The sequence below is a fragment of the Sus scrofa genome, chromosome 17, assembly GCF_000003025.6.
Source record: "Sus scrofa isolate TJ Tabasco breed Duroc chromosome 17, Sscrofa11.1, whole genome shotgun sequence".
Classification (NCBI taxonomy): domain Eukaryota; kingdom Metazoa; phylum Chordata; class Mammalia; order Artiodactyla; family Suidae; genus Sus; species Sus scrofa.
This window is the reverse complement of record NC_010459.5, coordinates 46,991,308-47,010,873: the sequence shown is the minus strand read 5'-3', so window position 1 is coordinate 47,010,873 and position 19,566 is coordinate 46,991,308. Positions and strand designations below refer to the sequence as shown.

Sequence of the window (19,566 nt, the reverse complement as noted above, 5' to 3'; positions counted from 1 at the left end):
CTGAGCACATATTTGGACCAACTATGGGCATCACGCGCTTTATCCTGCTTCATCCTCATGGCACCCCTCTGCGGTAGGTATCGTTCTGACACCTCCCCACCCCAACTTTTCAGAAGAGAAGCACAGTCTGTGAGGGAAGGTGAGCTGTCCAAGACAGCTCATCTTCGCATCGAACCCTAGAATGCCCAAGGTCACAGGGACTGTGGACAGCAGCCAGCCCAGGAGCCACCAACGCATGTGCCCACCGGGGCCAAGGGCCAGGCAGGAGACTAGAGCATGTGACAGACTGGACAAGGAAATGGCACAGACAGTAACACTGGAGAGCACAGCCTGAAGGCATTCAAATTCAAACAAACAAAACCCCCAACCAGGTACCTTTCTTCCAGAGCATTACCTCCTCACAACCACCTTAGAAAAGAGGACAACTTTTTTAATCAGCTAAAGTCTGGAAATCCTTGGCCCTCCTGCTGCCCATGCCCCGGCTGGTACCCGGCAGCAACGGTCCACTTTCCAAGGGCTTAGCTGCCGGGCAGATGGACAGAGGCTCAGACACGCCAAGGGGCTTTAAGAATCCTCCGGTTAACCACAATCTTAATCCAAACAACCAGTTTTAAATACTGCACCTTCCTGAGGGCTAGGGTCTCTGATGGCCTCAAAGAAACCAAAAAACTCTTAAAATTGCCAAGACCTGGAAGCTTGGAAACTCAAAGTCCAAGACTTGACAATTTCTTTTGCTTGTCCTTGTACCTTGGCCGCCCGCCCCTTCCACGCAGCAGTGGAGGCTGCGTCCAGGTGAAGTGCGGGGGAAGGAGGGGGTTTTCCCCTCGTCTTCTTCTCTTTTGCCAAGAGAGGGAGGAGAAGGAGCTCTAAATTAAAATCGAGTATGCTGGGTCTCCTCTGCACTCAAGTGCCAAGCTCTCTAGCCGGCACTGAGGTCCAGTGACAGAACAGTTGGTGCAGGCTGTCTACTAGAAGCCACAAACTGACGTCAGGCCAATAATCGTGTAGGCACAGCTCAGGAAGGAGTTCAGGAAACACTAGGAAGGAGTTCAGGAGAATTCAGGAACCTAGTGTGGCATTTACCCTGTCAGCGGAGATAAGGAACAACGACCCTGAGCGGCTGGTGCTGGGTGAACAGAGGAGCCGAACCCGGGCTCCGCCCTTACCAGGTGCTCCAGGCGGTGAATTCCTTCCTCTCCGCCCACCTCCGTGCGCACGCGCACTCCCACCCTGAGCCTTTCTCCTTCGGGCGCACCAAACCTGACGACACTTTAAACTCAGAAGGAGCTCACTCTCGCCTTGTTTTATGTCCTCTTTTAAGTCTCCCGGAGGCACCAGCTTTTACCCACTCTGAGATACTGAAAACGAAGAGCACTGTACAAGCCCTAAGGGTGCTCCGCTAAGGGGAAAGAGGTTTGGGTGGTTCATTTTAAGCTGAATTTGGAAACAGGGTTGAGCCTTGAACAATACAGGAGTAAGGGACACTGATCCTCCACGATCACAGGGTCGAAAATCCAAGGAGAACTTCACAGTCAGCCCTCAGTACCCTCAGGTTCGAGTCCACGGATTTGAGCAATCACAGATCGCGCAGCTCTGCAGCTCATACTTACTGGGAAAAATCCACACGGCAGCGGATCCTGGAGGTTTAAGCTGCATTATTCAAGGGTCAACTACATAGTGGGTTTCACCCCCTCATTTATGTGCAAATGAGGAAATGGTGGCCCAGAGAGTGAAATACTTGCCCAGAGTCCCAGGGTTTCCTTGGGTGACTATTATACGGTGACTCCTTTTTTTTTTTTTTTTTTAATCTGAAGGCTTTCTTCTCTGTGATTTTTCCAACTACTTTTACCTGCTAGGAGGGTAGGTGGGTCACACACAGCACCTGCAAGCCTTATGTCTCAAGCCACCTGAGAACCCTCAGCTTGGCACCTACCCAGGTACGCCCCCCCCCCGCCCCTGCACAGAGTGGCTCCCTCAGTTTAAAATCCTGAAGACAGAACCGAACGAATAAAATGTCCAAGTACTTACATGTTCTGTTTATTTTCTAGGAATAAACAGTACATCTTGAAAAGGAAGCAATAAAAAAGATCACAAAGCCCAAGTTAAAGATTTCCATCTTGGAGTTTCCCACGAAGCCACTGCAGCATCAGGGCATAAGCGATGAGGTAACTTCATGAAATCGGATCATATCTGTATCTTAAACTTAAAATATCAATGTTCTATTTGTGAGGGAGAAATTAAAGAACATTTTCATTTTCAGAGACATTCCCCTCTGGAATGTTTAAAACGTATTGTACCGCCTTTGTAATGAAAAATATAAATAAAGGTTTTACGAACACCAATTTCTAAGGGAGGATTTACTTCCTCACCTATATTTGGGGCAAGGAGCCACTTTGAAAGCTCTAGACACTCTGTCAAAGTTCTTTGGGTAACAAAGTAAAACAGCATTTGACTGGAGCCCATCTGTGAGCTTTGAGGTTCAGACTTTAGCCCTAGGCAGTTTCAGACAAAGTCATAATTTTCAGAGCAATAATATATAATATAAAAATAGACCCTTTGTGACCAACAGGCTGGAAAGCAAGCTCTCCAGAGAGCCCAGCTTCCAGGCGTGCTTCTCCCTGGGGGTGGGGGCGGCGGCAGAGAAGAAAGTTCTACTCACAAAAGCAGAGTTCCTTCAGAGTCCAGTGGTCCTCAGTCAGAGGGAAGGTGGAATTTCAGAAGCCAGGATTCAAAACGCTTCCCTCCTGACAGTGAGCCAGATGAGCTGACCGGCCAGCGGGTGCAGGCAGGATCTCTCGTGCCCTCTCTCTCCCTCTCTGTGTCTCCTAAATGAAATGCACTTCGAGGTTTTAGTGGGTGTTTCCCACGTCTCAGGCCAAGTAAGTCCCCATCTGTTGTAACCCAATGCTCAGCCCGATGATGTCAACCACTCAGCGCCCTTGCTCAGTTTCCACCTCTCTGTCCGCAGGAGAGATCCATTTCCTTTGGACAATGAGCCGTGGGGGCTGTAACTGCATCCCGGCCGGCACATGTGCCTAACATCCTTCCTTCCATTTTCAACACCGCAGCCTTAGTGACAAAAGGCTTCCTATCTGCTCCCTGGGCCAGCGCTGCCGGTGTAAATCCCTCTGCCTTTAGTCACTGCTGACTGTGGGCTTATCGGTCTGCTGTGCTGCGGTCTAATTCACTTCTTTGGTGTCTAATACACTAGCGAGGGTGGAGAGCTGCCCCCCCACCCCTCCCCATCTCTTTCCTCCTGCTCCATTTTCCAGGTTGTTGATTCCTCCCTAACGTTTCCCAGGTGCATGCTGGACAGCGTGCATAAGACTGTCCCTCACTTGGGGAGATGCCAGGCGCCCACGAGAAAGGCTCAGAAGGAGCGCTGGTCTGCCACTAGGGGAACTAGGTTCTGGTCCCGGTCACACTCCTAACTGAATGAATGGCCTCCAGCAAGCCACCTCTCTCTCTGGACCTCCCTTTCCCCATCAATAACATGAAGGCTTGAGTGTCTTCCGCTTCTAAAATTCAGTGACAGACAAAAGCTTATCAACAAGCGCAACATAAGGAACTTTACTACAAGCTGGCTGATACATGTCAAGGGATGGAGGAGCCCTGAGGGGTCGGAGGTCACAGTTCAAGGTGCCAGGCTCAGCTCGGGCTCCTTCGACCCCCTTTCTGTGGAACTAAACTGTTTCTCAGGCAGAAAATCCCCAAGAATTCACTGAACAAGTCCTGGGGGACATGGCAAGAGGCAGCATAAACTACTAGATAAGATACAGCAGCAAGAGAATTTAACTGTCCTAAGGGACTGATGTGGAACAGTGGCTGTGAGAGAGAGTAATTAGTGCCTCGCATCTGCAGAGTGCTTGATAGGAAAGACAAATAAAGCCTCCCTGCTTTGTGCACAGCGGGAAGCAATGTGACACCACAGTGATTACAGCCATCAACTTGGGAGCCAGAGATGTAGATATGGATCCTTGTGACTTCTCTGAATTTTTTTTTTTTTTTCAGTTGCAAAATGGGAAACCGGGGCCTCCATTTGAGGACAGTGAGAATGAAATAACACAGGTGAGGGAACTGAAAATCTTTGGCGTTAGAGTGATGATAGATGGTAGTGTGCTTGCTGTTGTGTCTAAGCTTCTCTGATTCTCATGTGAGGAGAATGAGGTTCCCAGGAACTGCAGTATTAATCTCCTTTTCCTGGATAGGAAAATGAGACAAAGAGAAGTTCAGTGACATGCCCAGGGTCGCAGAGCTCAAGATGAACGGGCCAGCCTTGGACACGGAGTCTGTTTCGCTCCTCCTTAGGCCAGCACATGGGCCACACAATGGCTGGCGCTACTTCTCAAAATGGTTACTCCCCCAAGCCCGACCCTTATTTCTAAATGGGATGATCTCCACTTTGACAAGCAGGCTAAGCTTCTTAAACCAAGTGGGGAAGGAGTTGGGGAGAGAGTTTTCCTGGGTTCCACCAGGCCTGGGACAGGCAAAGGCAGGCAGTCTACTGCCTGCAGGAATCACTTCTGGCCACTAGGTAAGAGCACGCTAACCTGCTTTTCTACCAAAACTCGGTGTGGCCTGAGGCAAGTCGGGGTTTCAATCGCCCCTCCCCCCACAAGAGGCAGAGCTGATTGACCTCAAAGCTGCCTGGGACCAAGAGCTCTATTGGGAAAGAAGCTATTTACAGATGCGGGGGAGGCCCTGGTAGTTTGTGACTTAACAAGAATTTTAATTAGTTCTCAGAAAACGCTGAGGTTAATCAGAAAACGTCCAAGCAAACAGGCCAGATCCCAAGAGGGAGTCCACCACTTGAAGGCTTTTCTGCAAGTTGCTGAGGGACTGTAGTGAAATTAAAAGAACACCAGGACTTCCCGTTGTGGCACATCGGAGACAAATCCAACTAGGAACCAGGAGGTTGTGGGTTCGATCCCTGGCCTCGCTCAGTGGGTTAAGGATCTGGTGTTGTCGTGAGCTGTGGTGTAGGTCGCAGGTGCAGCTCAGATCTGGCGTTGCTGTGGCTGTGGTATAGGCCGGCAGCTATAGCTCTGATTAAACCCCTAGCCCGGGAACCTCCATATGCCGTGGGAACAGCCCTAAAAAGACAAAAAAAAAAAAAAAAAAAAAAAAAGAAGACCACCAGCCTGGTCAGCCACAGAGAGAGAGAGAGAGCAGCAGGCAAGAGCCTGGAGAGGCCTGTCCCTTCCTGTCGCTGTACCTTCTACCTGCATAGGACCTTGGGCAAGTTAACTGCTTCGGCCTGGTTCCCCAGTATAAAATAAGAACAATAACAGCATTCACCCCCCAAGGTTCTTGTGTGGCTCAAGTGCCTCACATACTACAAATTCAAAAATACTTGGAAAAGGAGTTCCTGTCGTGGCACAGTGGAAATGAATCCTACTAGGAACCATGAGGTTGTGGGTTCAACCCCTGGCCTTGTTCAGTGGGTTAAGGATCCGGCGTTGCCGTGAGCTGTGGTGTAGGTCGCAGGCGCGGCTCAGATCCCAAGTTGCTGTGGCTGGGGTGTAGCTGGCAGCTGTAGCTCCCATTCAACTCCTAGCCTGGGAACCTCCATATGCCTCGGGTGTGGCCCTAAAAAAAAGCAAAGAAAAAAACAAAAAAAACCCAAAACTTGCAAAAACCAGCTGGCACGTCTTAAAGACATTATTTTTAAAAATTCTGACTCAGGGGATGAAGTGACAGCAAATGAGTAAGGTCAAGAATGTCGGGAAGCCAAAAGAAGGGCTGGTGTTTCTGAGGTCAGGGTGAGTAAGGAACAAAGTCCTGGAGCCCAGTCAGGCCGGTTCTCAGCGTGGAGGCCTGGGGGCGGGGTGTTGTGTGGCTGCGCCTTTAGCCTTTATTCTAGAAGGGAGTGGGCGTCAGGAAATGCAGCCTGGCTCTTGACAGGTCAGTTTACTGACATCACCCTCAGCGCTCTGAAACACATTTTGTTTTCTGAACAAAAGTACTAGTAAGGAGCCCATTCTTAAAAACAAAGATAGTGCTTTCTTAAGATTATAACTCTTGCCCTGCATCTGTGGTCCATCTGTGACAGAAGCCACCAAGAGGAAACTCTGACAGCACCAGCACACTCACTCTGTCCTCTCTGACCACGGTGGATGATACACTCTGTGAGACAGGGCCACGCTCTGTGCTGTAAACGCCACTGTACGTCATCCCTACGTGAATCTGCTACAGGAAGTGTTACTCACATTCTCACCCTTTAGTTGTGGAAACCCATGTGCAGAGGCTGAACTGCCTGCTCAGAGGGCCCCTGGGGTAACTGAGGAGGCCTGTGCTCTGAGCTGGGGCTGTCTGGGACCAGGCCTGTCCTCCTCAGTCACTTATTCTACTGCCTTTTATTTTATTTTTTTTAAGGCCGCACTTGTGCATATGTAGGTTCTCAGGCTAGGGGTCCAGTCAGAGCTGCAGCTGCCAGCCTATACCACAGCCACAGCCACACCTGATCTGAGTTGTGTCTGCGACCTACACCACAGCTCAAGGCAATGCCAGATCCTTAACCCACTGAGTGGGGCCAGGGATCAAACCCGAGTCTTCATGGATACTAGTCAAGTTGGTTAGCACTGAACCACAACGGGAACTCCCTTTACTGCTTTTTAAATGCTACCCTGCAGGAAACCTGGCCGTTCCTCACAGCCAGCAGGACCGGTTCCATTTGATGATAAAGGCAACTGTGGTGGCTTCAGAAGCGCAGAGCTGGTCTGAAGGGCTCAGACAGCCCCTTGGCAACAAGGCCTGCCTTTAATTCCCTCCCCCTCAACTCCAGTCTGGAAAGGCTCTCCTACTCTGAATTTCCCTAGCATCTTCTCTCTTAAGAAACTTATCCTTTTCTCCTTCGAGGTATATTTATTTTGGAGCAGCTCTTATTTTGCTGCTAGAATTTGAGCTTCCTAAGTAAAAGCTCTATGTCTAATTTATGAGCATTTTGTACATATTATGAAAGATTTATTAAAATAAAAAAATCTATAACAAAAACTTGTACTGAATATTATCACATGCCAAGCAATATTCTAACTGTTCTATATAAATTATCTCATTTAATCCCAACAAGTTGGGTATACTATCTCCACCTGACACAAGAGTACATTCCAGACACAACACCTGAGTACTTCGTTCAGCTGCTAACTGCTGGAGAGCTACTGAAAGGAGTGTATGAGGGAATAAATTCTGGCCACCACAACCCACCTTCCAGTCCAACACCTGCTGTAAAATGCAATTAACTTTTTACGCTATCAAAAGCAGGCTTCAGCTGTCATGCTATTTCAAACCCTACTTAGTTCCCCTGCCACACAGCTGGAAGGTCCCTGTTTTTTTCTAGCTCTAACTAAAGGAGAAACATATGGACTGCGACTTAATCAAAGCAGATTTTTTTCCCTTCCCAATTAGAATCATACTTGCTTATTGTGGAGCAATAGAAAAGAACAGAAAAACAAGGAGGAAGGACTCCCATCATTCTACCACCAGAAATAACCTATTATCCTCCTGAGGTGTGGACACAGAAAGAACCACACCTGCATTCAAAATGATGGCTGAAATCAGAAACTTAAGTCATTGGGGAGGTGGGGGAGAGGGATTCTATCCTCAAAAAGGATGACAAATGTTTGGTAAACATTGGGGGGAGGAGTTTTGGAGTTGGCTGCTTTCTCTATAGGGTTTGATGCTCTGAGGCTCCACCTCCTGGCCCCCTGGACTGCTACGGACGTGGTATGCCAGCTCTCCACGGGCAGGGGAAGGGAAGCCTGATCCCAGGAAGAATGTACCTGGAAGATGGATGCTCACAGGATACCACGCTGCCCCCACCCCCTCGGGCTTTTCAGCCTTTTTTTTTTTTTTTTTTTTTTTTTTTTGCTTTTTAGGGCCACGCTCGTGGCATATGGAAGCTCCGAGGCTAGAGGTTGAATCGGAGCTACAGCTGCCAGCCGACACCACAGCCATAGCAACATGGGATCCGAACTGCGTCTGAGATGTACACCATAGCTCATGGCAACACCAGATCCCCAATCCACTGAGCGAGGCCAGGGATTGAACCCACATCCTCAGGGATACTAGCCAGATTAGTTTCCACTGCGCCACAAAGGGAAATCCTTTTTCAGCCTTTTTTAAGGCCTGCTTTGCATGAGCAAGAGAGGAGTTTCACCTTTTGTTGTTGTTATTGTTTTAGGGCCACACCTGCGGCATATGGAAGTTCCTGGACTAGTGGTCTCATCACAGCAACACCCGATCATTAACCCACTCTGCCTACACCAACAGCCACGGCAACACCGGATCTGAGCTGTGTCTGTGACCTTCACTGCAGCTTGTGGCAACGATGGATCATTAACCCACCAAGCAGGGCCAGAGATCAAATCTGCATCCTCACAGAGATAATGCTGGGTCCTCAACCCGCTGAGCCACAAGGGGAACTCCAGCAAGAGCTGGGTTTCAGACGGGGCCATTATGGGAGAGACGGCTCTCTTTTCTTGGCGTAATTTTAGACAATCTCAGACTTGTTGATTTTTACAGCTGAAAAGAGGATGTGGTCTCCTCGCTTTTGAGATGGGCACTGCCAGGCCCTGGAAGGCTGAGGATTTCCTGAGGCTGCACACAGCCTGGTGCTCTAAGAGTCAGCAGACCATCCTTCCATGGGTGTGAGGCTCTCTCTGACACTGCACTTTGAAACAAGGCCCCTCCATCTTGCTTTGTTCACTCCTCTCAGCCGCAGACCTCACTTCCTTCTAGAGGCCTTTTCTCTGAGCCAGGTGAGCTCCCCAGGTGTAGGGGTCCCCCGGCACCCTGCACCCTCTATCTCGCCTCTCATAACCCTTAACAGACGTGCTTTTACATACCTGTTACATGTACCGTAAGCTCCATGAGGTCAACAACATGTGTTCCCAGTTCAATGGAACAGGGCGGGACATTTAACAAATTCTTTTTCTTTTAGGGCTGCACTGGCGGCATGTGGAGGTTCCCAGGCTAGGGCTTCAATCAGAGCTGCAGCTGCCAGCCTACACCAGAGCCGAAGCAACTCTGGTTCCTTTTTTTTTTTTTTTTTTTGTCTTTTTTGTCTTTATAAGGCCACACCCGCGCAGCATATGGAGATTCCCAGGCTAGAGGTCGAATCGTAGCTACAGCTGCTAGCCTACACCGCGGCCACAGTAACGCCAGATCCAAGCCGAGTCTTCGACCTACACCACAGCTCACGACAATGCCAGATCCTTAACCCACTGAGTGAGGCCAGGGATCAAACTCACATCCTCATGGGCATTAGTCAAATTGTTTCTGCTGCACCACAACGGGAACCTAAGAAATATTTTCCTTTCTTCTTTCTTCCTTCCTTTCTTTTTCTCTTTCTGCCTGCCTGCCTGTTTTTGTCCTTTTAGGGACCCACCCACGGCATATGGAGGTTCCCAGGCTAGGGGTCTAACTGGAGTTGTAGCCTCTGGGCTACGCCACAGCCACAGCAACTTGGGATCTGAGCAGCATCTGCGACCTACACCAAGCTCACGGCAATGCTGGATCCTTAACCCACTGATCGAGGCCAGGGATCAAACCCATGTCCTCATGGATGCAAGTTGGGTTCGTTAACTGCTGAGCCATGACGGGAATGCCCTCAACAACTATTTTCTAAATGTGCACATGTGACCCCAAATAGTCCAGGCTTAGGGTAAAGCAATTTTTTTTCAAACTTAAAAACTATCATCTTCTAAACCATGAATTGGGCCTTCCCTCTCGTTGGGCAGGATCATTAGAAAACAAAAGATTTCATTCCAAATAATTTCTAAAAGACAGAAACAGTTCACAGAAGCATAATGACAGAAGATGGAGTCCAGAGCCCAGGGACAGGAAGCACCACTGGAAACGTGGAAGCCCAGGGAGGTTCTGAGTCTGAAGACAACACGCGTCAAGAGGATTTAGGAAGAGGGCTGGAGATAAGGGGACCCCCTGAAGGCCCTGTGCCAGTCAGCTGCCCACTACACACCTGCAGCACAGTGAGGGTCAGGAATCTATGCAGGACCCCAGGAGGACAGGAGGGCTCTCCAAATAAGCTGACTCATCTGCCTGGGGTGAGCCAGGGCTTCCAGTAAGAGAATGGGCATCCTTATTTTAACCTTGGAAGGACCCTCAGTCTCAGGTGCCTAAACCCTTCAGCATGGTACAGAGAGCTTCCAGCAGCTTCCTAGGTGGGGCTAAGGTTTATGGGGCAAACAGACAACCAATTCTAGAGGAAATCAAGGCCTGGCTTCTAAAGGAGGCTTCTATTATTGATTACAAATAGCAACAAGGAAAAAGCATCACAGGGCACTTGAGGAAAACCAACAGCATGACAGAGACTGAAAGAGAAAACAGATTCCATCATAGGAAAAAAAGATTCAGACAAATGAAAGCCTTTTAAAAAGAAATGCCTGTGAAACATAAAATACGCTGACAAAACTGGGTTCTTAGGAATTAACAGTATGAATACTAAAGCTAATTCAGGAGAAGGACTGGAAAATATGAAGTCTTTCAAAATATAGGGAAAAAACAGTCACAGAACAAAAAAGGATCTTGATATAGAACAACAATCCAGGAAGTTCAATGTCAGACTAAGTTGGAATTCCAGGGGAAAAAAATAGAAAGGAACGTATAATAGGAAGTTATCTAAGAAATCATGAGGATAAGTTCCCAGGGCCAAAGGAAGACTGCCTCTTCAAAGGAAAAGCTTAATAAGCCCTGAAAGGAAGAAAAAAAGACCACACCCAGATAGTGTCCTGACTTTCAGCATCCAAAAGGAAAATAAAAGCTACAAGTTTCTACAGACAAACAGATTCTTTCAAAAGAAAAGAATCAGGCTGGTACTTGTCAGCCACGCTGGATGCCTGAAGACAAAGAAGCAATGCTTTGCAAGGGGAAAGTTCTAAAAGAAAATGATTTGGGACCTAGAATTTACACTCAGGGAAGATAAAGACATTTCCAGAACTGCAAGGACCCAGAACAATTTATCACTCCTGGATTGTTTTCTCAGTGAATATCTGGAGGAGAAATTCACCTAAACAAGGGCTTAAAGTAAAAAGTAAGATTTTTGTAAAGCAAAGATCTACCAAGAGAGGTGGAGGGAAGGGACGTCAAGGATGATGATGACGACAAGACGACGAGGGTAGCTCAGGACCTCTGCTGACTTGCCAGGCCAGGGAGGCCGGTCTGAGTCTAGCTGGAGTGTGGCAACTCCAGGACTCCTTGACAGGCCTGCCCAAAACTGTGCTGAAAGTCCACGGGAAAGTGTGGAAAGCTTCCACACGACGGAACAAGGAAAACTGAGCACATTAAAGCAGAAGCTGTTATGAAGTCCAGGGAGACAGGCGGAAGGGAAAAGTAATTAGAACACTACTGGCTCAGTGGTAAACAATATTTGCAGTGCCATAACCCTGAAAACCGCTGAATGTGGCGTTAACCAAAAACCTCTGCTGCTGGGAGAAAAGGGTTAAGGGAGAAAAGAGTGTGAGCAGAGCAGTGGTGTCTGTGAAAAGGCTGAGGCCTCATGTGTTATCCTAGGAGGTCAACAGGAAGTGCCTCAACTTGACAAAGAGCAGTAGGTTGTGTGTGGTCCTTATATGGATCCGATTTGAAAAATAAATATTTTGAGTTAATCAGAGATATTTGCTAGTAATAAAAGATTATTTTGTTGTGATATTGGTAGTATAGTTATGTTTAAAAAAAAAAAAAGGGTCCTTATCTCTTAGAGATACATGCTGAAGGAGATACTGATGAAACATCTCGAATTTGTCCCCAAAGTATCTATGAGCGGGGGAAATGGCCACAAGCACATGTGAAACAAAACTGGTCATGATTCCTGAAGTTGGGTACTGGACGAAACATGATGATTCATTATGCTATTCTCTCTAGTATTGTATGTTTGATAATTTCAATAATAAAAAAGTACCAAATTATATATAGAGAGGGCTGTATAAGCACATTACTGAGATATATAGAGGTAGATACCAGAACAAACAGCTGAAAGGATCAAAAGCATCTGCTCTTGGGAGCAGGAAGGAGGGAAGAGAAAGAAGGGGGGGATCGCTGTTTTCTCATCTAAGTTTATAATGATATTTGACCTTAAAAAGAACACAGCAAACTTACAGGCATGAACCGTTTTGACAAAAACAAAATTAATGTTCTCAAAAGGTAAAAGAGTGACTTTACTGAGAAATGGAGATGATCACCAGAAGAGCTAAAAGCAGAAAAAATTAAATGGTTGCCACAGGTGAAGGGTAAGCAGGAGACCTGCAGGTGGTTTTTTTTTTTTTTTTTTTTTTGGCCACCCCGGGCATGCGGAAGTTCCTGGGCCAGGGATTGAACCCATGCCACAGCAGTGACCTGAACTGCTGCAGTGCCAATGCTGGATCTTCAACCCACTGTGCCACAAGAGAACTCTGTAGATTTTCTTTTTTTTGAAAGCATTTCATGATTGATTTTTTTTTTAAATGTTATCTATTTTTATCAGTTATTGCCCTGAGCATTTAGCAGGGCTTTGGTAATCCTGACAGGAACAAGCTGAATCTGTTTCTCCAGGTGAAGAATCCTAAACCACCTAGGGTATCTCACATGAAATGTAAGAACAATTATTATTGCCATTTAACTATTACCTACCATTTGTCAGAGCTTTATCTATGTTGTTTCTAATCTTCACAACACTCCTACAAGGCAGGTATTTATAGTCCCACTTTACACATAAAATGATTGAGGCTGAGGAGTTCCCTGTGGCTCAGCAGGTTAAGGATATGACATTGTCATCAGGTCACTGCTGTGGCCCAGGAGCTTCCTCATGCCACGAGTGTGGCCAAAAAGGAAAAAAAAAAAAAAAAAAAAAAAATGGAGGCTGAGAGGCATTAGTCATTTGCTTGAGGCCAGAGTAGAAGGCCAGGCTTTGGAACTCTTCCACCTTCCTACCTCTCCTTTACAGTCCACTGGCTTGGTCCAGCCCAGAAATTCCTGTTACATCCATTTTCTCAACTCCCCGAAACAGGAGAGGCAGCTTAGAAAGGTTGGGGAGCTTGCCAAAATCCCGGTTCCCTGATCCTAATCCAGTACCTGCCAGCATCTCTATTCTCCGTCCATGACCCAATGTCAAGGTCTTCATAGCCTCCTCATGAGCATTTGACAGAAGAGTCACCATAGGTGAAGGCGGCTGAAGCAGAAATTTTGAGGGACTTATTTTTTTTCCGAAGGAAATATAGTAATAAGTCCTCAGCTGCTCTAATGTCAGCATTTTGCTTGCGTCTTCAACAGGGCTGCGGAAAATGTCAGCAGCCCGCCCGCCCGCCTGGCATCCGGGGGAGCAGCCACTGGCACGGTCACAGGCAGCCCGTCACAGTTCTGACCACCGAGCTGCTCTTCTTGGCTCCAAAAGAAATGCCTTAGGGTGGGTGCTTCCGCCCTGAAAAGAGGATGCCTGTGTCTCCTAAACCTACTTTGCTCAGCGGCCAGGTGGCCCTGGGGCTTTTTGGAGTTGCCGGGAGTCTTAGGGCTGGGCTCCTCTGCCGCAGAGGCAGGTCTGTGAAACTGTAGGAGGGGCTGGGGCTGGGTTGGGGTGGGGGTGGGAGACAAAGGTGGGAGCTGAAGGGCCTGAGAATCTGCTCCCCCACCCCCACCCCACTCATCTTGTCCTCTCCAGCCCCGGGGACCTGGGCTGCTGACGGCAGCCTAGGCGTAGGGCACAATCATGGGGTGTGAGATGCTGTTCCCCGGGCTGTTCTGGCATCTGAACAATGACCAAGCGGCAGCTCGGGAGAAGAAGCTGTTTACTTGAGTTCAAACTATTTATAGCACCGGCAATCTGTACATATTTGGATGACAAATCTCTGGGCTTCAAGTGAGCCGTGCTCTGCTCCTGGACAATTTCACGAACACATTCTCTCCCCCACGCCACCCCCAGGCCCCCTCCCTAACACATGGTGCCCTCGGGATGTTTTAGAGAAGTTGCAGAGTTTAAATAGATTATAAAAAGAAATCACATTTTTAAGAACAAGTGACTTTTAATCCATTTGTCTGTGTTTAAGCTGCATAGTATTATTTTCTTTAAGGCCTGAATCAGACATGGATTTCTAATACATGTGTATGCTATAAAAAGTACAACAGAAATAAAAACATTACTGGAATGAGGTCTGTAATTTAACTTGTGCTATATCATTGTAATGATGCAGGGCCAAGCTCAAGATCTGCAAAGAGAACGTTTCTTACGATACAGTTTATGTAGGAGGATAAAAGGCTTTACAGAACAGATCCACAAAGAGTATGTCATCATACATGCAAACAAACAAAAGAGATCTTATTACATCTGCTCCCCCCCCCCGCCCCCCAATTCTGGGAGAGAAGCAGTCATAGGGTCTGGAGCTCTGCAAGCCCCCTCCCCAGCTGTTTACCACACAGGTTATACTGCAACAAGATGTGCAGAGCCTTCTGCGTAGTTTTAACTCACAGAAGGTGTTATACTCTTGCCAACAAATTTCTTTGGCAAAAGCAGCTTAACTCTAAAAGCCGCCTTGTTTTTATAGCAAAAGCAGTGCTGATCAGCCGTCTCCCCTGAGCCAGGCACTGCCTAATTCTGAAGGGGAAAATCGGTAGTTAATCGACATGTACACTGGCTAAAATGTTGGCGGTTTCCAGTTGTATCACACAACGCAGGAAGGAAGTGGCAAAGAGAAAAGGGCAGTAAGTGAGAAGAAAGGTTCGAGTACGCACGGTGATGCTGGACAATTAATTTAGGGAGAGGGAACAGATTCCTCAAAGGGACTAACTTGTTTTCTTGGCTTTCTCCCCTGCCTACAAAGCTCATTAGAAGTCAAACAGAGGAGCTCCTGCTGCGGTGCAAAGGGATCAGCAGCATCTTGGAAGCGCTGAGACAGGGGTTTGATCCCCAGCCCAGCACAATGGGTTAAGGATCCAGCCTGGCTGTAGCTTTGGCTTAGGTCACTACTGCAGCTCAGATCTGATCCCTGGCCTGGGAACTCCAAATGCCACATGTGGGGTGGGCCAAAAATAAAGAAAAAAAAAAAAAAAAGCAGACAAACAGAAAGGTCTCTAAGTTAATACCACTTTTTAAAATCAGAAGAAAAGTACTGGTGAGGGTGAAGGAAAGAAACATGTCTATACACAGAAGGAATGTAAATTATTTTAGAAATGTTTTACAGGTCAATTTGTCAGTATTGGTCAATATATGACTCCAAACTGAAATGCATACAATTCTGATCCCCTGATTTTACTCCTAGGAATTTAAAAAATACCCTCCTCATTCAGAGCTTATCTAAAAGGTTACCTCTTGAGGACTTCCCCAACCTACCCAACCTAGGGCAACAGCCATCTACCTATCACACGGGCCACATCTGTGACCTACACCACAGCTCATGGCAACGCCAGATCCTTAACCCACTGGGTGAAGCCAGGGATCGAACCGGCAACTTCATGGATACCCGTCAGATTCGTTACCACTGAGCCACTATGCGAACTCCCTCACACGGCTCTGTCGGCAGAGCACTGCTTTTCCTTGTACATTAATTTGTTTATGGCCAGTCTTTCACTGCTCCCTCCCCGCTCCCACATTAAAAGGCCAGCTTTGTAAGAGCGGGGACTGATCTGTCTAACACACTGCTCTTCCTATGTTGGAGACCAGCCAGAGACATTCCAGCATCATCTCATGCAATCCTCACAGCCACAGGCGGTTTCTGTTATCAGCCCCATTTAATGGAAGAGCAAACCGAGGCACAAGTTAAGTCTAGCGAGCAGCCAGCAAGTCACAGTTAGAATGTAAACACTGGGGTGCATGACTGCCGTGCTAACTACCTTTCTCCAAATGAACCAAAGTCTCCATGCGCACACCTTCTGACCAAGCAATTCTAGTTGTGGAGATAGGCAAACAAGAACACATAGCTAGATACGTCTTTGTTTATTACAGATTGCTGATGGTCGCAAATATTGGAAATACATTTGGGCAAGTCACCAATTAGCTATAAGCCTCAAGTTTACTTTTTGGTAAACAGGGGTCCCATCTCAGAGACACTGTGAGAATTTAATTAGGCAATGCACAGCACCTGGCTTGTAATTACTCTGTTGCTATTATTACATGCATTTAAATGTCTAAAAACATATATAGTATACGAAATTGTTAATAGTCTATTTCTGTTCAGCAGGATTACAGATTTCAGTAACTAAATGGTCTACTTTCATGTTGTTCTCATTTTTATAAAATGCTTATTAGCATTATACGCTTCAAAAATAAATATATTAAGGGAGTTCCTATTGTGGCACAGCAGAAAGGAACCTGGCTAGCCTCAGTGAGGATGTGGGTTTGATCCCTGGCCTCGCTCAGTGTGTCGGGATCTGGCTCTGCCGTGAGCAGTGGTATAGGTTGCAGATGTGGCTCGGATCTGGCATTGCTGTGGCCGTGGTGTAGGCCAGCAGCTGTAGCTCTGAATCGACCCCTAGCCTGGGAACTTCTGCATGCCTCGGGTGTGGCCCTAAAAAGCAAAAAATAAATAAATAAATAAATAAATTACTATTTTTAAAAAGAAGATGTAGAAAATAATGTTGTAGGAACTTAGAGGAAAAACCTCAGTTCATGGAACAGGGAGGGAGAGCAGTTTAGTAGATCCCCCCCTCAACATGTTCCTCCTCTTCTGTTCTTTGTAAGCACAAGATCTTCAGTGTGCGCATAGGTCCTACCCCCATGCAAGGGCCTACACGCACAGCGAGGTGAAAGTGAGTCTTAATAAGAAATTTGTGAAGATGTTGAAATATAGATACAAAAAGAAAAAAAGTCTTAATAACCGCATTTGCCTTCTTACAGAGAAAGGCTTGGAGTTCTCTGGTGGCTTAGTGGGTTAAGGATCTGGTATTGTCATTGCTATGGCTCAGATCACTGCACTGGCATGGGTTCTATCCCTGGCCCAGGAACGTTTGCATGTCTCAGCACTGCCAAAAAAATAGAGACAGAAAGGCTCCTGTCAAATGGAAGGCCCTTTTGGCCACTGATCATCTTTTTGGGTTCAGCCAAGCAAAAAATAAAGAAATAAAAGCTGAAGGTTGCCAAGCAGCTCCGCACAATAATGAAAGGTGAACTGAAAATCCAAGGAAAGTCTGTGAGGAACAGAGGGGAAGGAGGCAGGAGCCAAGAAAATGGCAGAGGTCTAGATTTTCTGCCATGTGACCTCTTTCTGGGACTCCCAAATTATCAGCAAAGCTGACAACACTTACAAACCTCTTTGTGAGTGTATTCTTTGTTCTTAATGGAAACCGGAAAGGGACTGAGTTTGTTTTTTCTTTTTTTGTTTGCTATTTAGTGCTGCACCTCAGCTCATGGCAATGCCAGATCCTTAACCCACTGAGTGAGGCCAGGGATCAAACCCACATCCTCATGGTTACTAGTCAGGTTTGTTACCACCGAGCCACAACAGGAACTCCGGACTGAGTTTCAATTCTGAGGAGACAGGTAGAGACAAGGAAAGAGGAGGCAGGGATGACCAGGCGAATATACAAGGCACACCTTCACCTCTAAGGAATCTACACAATCTCGGGGAAACTTTGGACTTTACAGGGCATGACACAAGGGGTCACGCTAATCTCACCTGATCCTAAGGTGCTAACATTTCTGGGTTATACACGGTTTATTTATCAAGTGGGAGCGAGGTACAAACTGATACTATGTGTGCAGGAAACGAAGCTGGCTAGAGTACTGGACACCATTGAAAAGCTTTTCACTGTTCGTCAGTGATTCCTATCTGTTTTGGGTCATATATCCCTCTAAGGATGTGATGAAAGCTAAGATCTTATTCTTCAGATAAATGTCCATCTTCAAATGAATCCTATTTCAAGGGGTCTGTGGGAGTGCTTGAAGGCCACTTCTGGATCCAAAACAAGTCCAGAGGCCAAGCTGAAGAACTCTTGCTTTAGGGGAACCACAACAGCGTGGATGGACATTGCCTGTTGTTGACAGTGGGGATCATGGGCTACCTTGCAGTCTGCAGAAGGCAGAAGAACACTGCCAACATTCATTCATTTATAAACATTTGCGGGAGACCTAATACATTAGTTCCTGACAGCATAACGATAAAAGCAACAAGATCCCTGTACTCACTGAGCCACAGTCAACTGAGGGGAGGAAACAAGAAAACGGACCTCTACGATAGGGTGCAGTAAGCCAGACAATGCATTTCAGACTCACCTCACCCCTCAACTTCCTTTTCGGCTTCAGGATTTACTAACTACAAATGAAACAACAGGTGGAAATGATTGACATGAATACTGAGTACAAACAGGAAAGCATCAAGGGGGGCCAGGACACTGGGGCCATTTAAACAGCCACCTGGCTCTTTTGAGGACTTGAGATTTCCCTCTGCGTCTGCAAAAAATACTCCTCCCCCAAACTAGAGCTCTTTTCTTTTCTTTTTCTTTTTTTTTGGTCTTTTTGTCTTTTAGGGATGCATCCACGGCATATGCAGTTTCCAGGCTAGGGGTCGAACTGGAGCTGTAGCCACCGGCCTACACCACAGCCACAGCAACGCCAGATCTGAGCTGCATCTGTGACCCACACCACAGCTCTCGGCAACACCAGATCCTTAACCCACTGAGTGAGGTCAGGGATTGAACCTGTGTCCAAATGGATGCTAGTTGGGTTCGTTAACTACTGAGCCATAACAGGAGCTCTGAGCTTTCTTTAATAAACAGTAACCATGGGTTTTTTTTTAATGCTACTTTAAGAAAAAAGGGATTAACAAACTCTAAGATTGTTCTGAAAAAGAAGTCATTTATGCTGAGAGGCCTAAACCCACATTGCTGGTTTGCTTTATTATATGAGCAAATATTTGAGTCTGAAATAATAATATCTGATATTTGCGATACATGGAAACTTTCACATAGGCTGTCTCGTTTTTCCTGCAAAACATCTTGTCATAGTTAATTATATTCCATTTAATAGAAAAAGATATGGAGGCAAAGAGGGGCAGAGTCACTTGCCAAGGGTCATTTATAGCTTATAAGTCCTGCAGCCAAAATCAGGATATAGACCTACCTACCTTTCCCTAGTCTCAGGGGAAATGACAGTAATGACAGAAACAAGGAAGTCAGGAGAAGCAGCAGCCTTTAGAGAGAGTGGAGAGAATACATACATTACTGTTGCACCTTTTTTGTTGTTGTCTTTTGTCCTTTTATTTTAGGGCCGCACTGGCGGCATATGGAAGTTCCCAGGCTAGGGGTCTAATTGGAGCTGTTGCTGCCAGCCTACGCCACAGCTCACGGCAACGCCAGATCCTTGACCCACTGAGCGAGGCCAGGGATTGAACCCGAAACCTCATGGTTCCTAGTCGGATTCACTTCCGCTGCGCCACGACGGGAACTCCGTGTTGCACCTTTTAAGTATGGGTGTTGAAATCAGATGAACCTGAGAGAAAATTCTGAAATCAGAAAAGTTTGTGGCTGGTCCAGGTAACCAGTACAGGCTTTGCCTATTGCCTAGGAATCTGCTCTGTGACCTCAGGCAAATCACTTAACCTCTCTGAATTCTGGTATCTCATTTGTAAAAGGAAGACAATAACAGCGTCTATC

The 19,566-nt window shown here is 46.8% G+C and overlaps 1 protein-coding gene and 1 long non-coding RNA gene across 6 annotated transcripts in view; one reads left to right on the top strand and one right to left on the bottom strand.

Annotated features, from left to right (window-relative positions):
- PKIG (cAMP-dependent protein kinase inhibitor gamma) overlaps positions 1-19,566 on the bottom strand; it is a 110,627-nt gene that overhangs the window by 33,171 nt on the left and 57,890 nt on the right. The window contains 1 exon segment of one of the 4 annotated variants that reach the window (NM_214371.1): positions 2,660-2,825. The exons of 2 other annotated variants lie outside the window; for them this stretch is intronic. The gene's annotated coding sequence lies outside the window, so the exon portion shown is untranslated. 4 annotated transcript variants of the gene reach the window in all.
- On the top strand, positions 1,357-6,718 carry LOC106506688. Of its 2 annotated transcripts, none has more exons than XR_002340045.1 (4): positions 1,357-1,937; positions 2,049-2,165; positions 4,012-4,068; positions 6,633-6,718. It is a non-coding gene; the product is annotated as an uncharacterized LOC106506688 (long non-coding RNA). The 2 variants fall into 2 exon arrangements; XR_002340046.1 differs by lacking the exon at positions 6,633-6,718 and adding an exon at positions 4,209-4,978.